Source organism: Ctenocephalides felis, unplaced genomic scaffold (genome assembly GCF_003426905.1).
Source record: "Ctenocephalides felis isolate EL2017-DRISC unplaced genomic scaffold, ASM342690v1 CF-g0.4_SCAFFOLD_00845, whole genome shotgun sequence".
In the NCBI taxonomy this organism is placed as follows: Eukaryota; Metazoa; Arthropoda; class Insecta; order Siphonaptera; family Pulicidae; genus Ctenocephalides; species Ctenocephalides felis.
The window spans coordinates 72,348,297-72,350,496 of NW_020536999.1; the positions used below are offsets into that span (position 1 = coordinate 72,348,297).

A 2,200-nucleotide genomic window follows, 5' to 3' on the forward strand; every position below is an offset into this window, starting at 1 on the left:
TGTTTAAAAAAATAGATCAAAGTGAAAGTTCAGAGTGGTTTTCAGCTCGTCACAAAAACAATTTTAAAACTTTGGCCTTGATCTAATCAATCCAACTAAGACAATAAAATATGGCTTGAAAAATGAAAAAAAAGCAATAGCCAAATATCCTGTTGATGTGATCCCAGTTGGATTGTTAGTGAAGCCATTACAATCCTGGTAATGCACTAGTATAGATTATTTAGTTATTAAAAATAACAAACTAATAAAAATTGTACAAATTAAATGCCATTCAATATGATATCTTTGATGAGAAGATTGGACACTTTAATGTTGGCTACTCAAATATAGATAATGGAAACCATGTTTAAAAAAGAGCAATATTTATTACGCTCCATGCCAAATGCTAATGTATGTGTCTGATATAAATATCTGTAATTTTTATGTTTGGTCACCAAAGGATAGCAGGGTCACCAAAGGGTGCTTAATTACTAAATCCAAAGATAAAATCTTCTGAAAAAACTTAATTCATTTAATAAAATACTTTTATTTCATGTAGTATTTAAAATAACTTTTTAACAATAAACAAAATGCTACTAATACAAATATTTATCAATATAAAATAAAATATTATTACTACCAAGGACTAATAATCAAGACCGAAAGATGAAGTTTAGCTGCAATAAGAAATAAGATACAATCAGAAGATAGTTAAACTCCCACAAAAGATCACTGCAGGCATTTATATGAATCGGAAGGGTTATTACTCTATTAATATTGAAGTAGTAAGTATTATTTATTTGACTACTTAAATATTTTGAAGGTTGACTTAATATATCGTAAGATTTGTGATGCTGATGAAAGAATATCGTTTGCGAGTAGCAGATATTCTGTACCCACATATGACGCTGGCATTTGGCAGGTCTTAGTAGTTAGAACCCTACTGAATTGTAATGCTGATGACGGAACCTATTTAGTGGGTAATTCAAAGATATATTTAATACAGCAAATCAAGAAAGAGAAAGTGTATCAGTTGTACATTTAGAGGAGTTTCAGGTTACCCATTAGAACTTTGTCTACACACCCCATACAAGACAATGATAAGGTGTGAGTATACTGAGGAACAATACAATAAATTGCACAAAAAGGCTAGGAATGTTATTGAACAAATATTTTTAACTCCATTTAGTTGCAAAACTTATATAGGATACATATCAGTTTATAAAATGTTACTGCTTTAGGTGATATTGTAAGTGTTTAATTGTAGTGTTCCAGATTGATATGAAAAACATAAAGGTACTTACGTTAAGAATCTGTTACCCATATCACCTTGTACGGCCATACAGCCAAAACATTCACATAACCTTTCGTCATAAATAGTGTTTCTTTATCGACATCTGAAATTATAAAACATTATAATATTTGATATATACAAATGTAAATATGAAAATCATATGAAAAGAAAGAAAACATGAAATGCCCATATAAAAAATTGTTAAAATATAACTACCATGTGGATTGAAACAATATCGATAAAGAATAAAGCGAGTACGTACTCAATAATCTGATAAATAATACGGTCATTTAAACATGCAGTTTAAACTTAAATCGACAACAAAGCAAAAAGCAAGAACGTTACTAACAAATATTTCGCAAATAAAATCAAAGAAACTGCAGAATAGAAGGCTGTCAAACGTTATTTCTTGACAGATTGAATAATTAACCGAAACTATGACACACCAAAATACTAACCGAAAACCTGCAAATAATTTATCGCCAAATCAGATCATTAATTGTACACTAAAGCATTCAATTTAAACAAAATGAAATTAACATTACATAAACCCATGGTTGCAAATTCTGCGTAGTGAATCACCACACGACATAGATTACAAAGCAAGCAAACGGAGAGGGAAGTAAGTTGTAAGGGTGCCGGCACACATTGCCATACTGTTCATACAGCGCCCATGCGGCTTCGGCCGCAAACTAATCTAAGATTTCGTCAAATGCAACTTTATTAATGATTGATTAGATAGCAAAATAACTATTAAATGCAGAGATAATAAAGAAGAATGTCTCGTAAATGAATTTTAATCCTAGGAAATTAGTTTTCTCTCATTTTTGATATCAATATATATATATATATATATATATATATATATATATATATATATGATTTAGTAGTTAATTTTGATGTTGAAATATGTGAGTGAGTTCTTGA

At 29.5% G+C, this 2,200-nt stretch overlaps 1 long non-coding RNA gene across 1 annotated transcript; it reads right to left on the bottom strand.

The window, feature by feature from the left end:
- Nucleotides 1–719: 719 nt before the first annotated feature.
- LOC113370962 lies at nucleotides 720–1,858 on the bottom strand. Its single transcript, XR_003366621.1, has 3 exons — nucleotides 1,732–1,858; nucleotides 1,284–1,376; nucleotides 720–948 (listed from the first exon to the last, which is right to left on the bottom strand). It is a non-coding gene; the product is annotated as an uncharacterized LOC113370962 (long non-coding RNA).
- Between the last annotated feature and the right edge of the window lie 342 nt (nucleotides 1,859–2,200).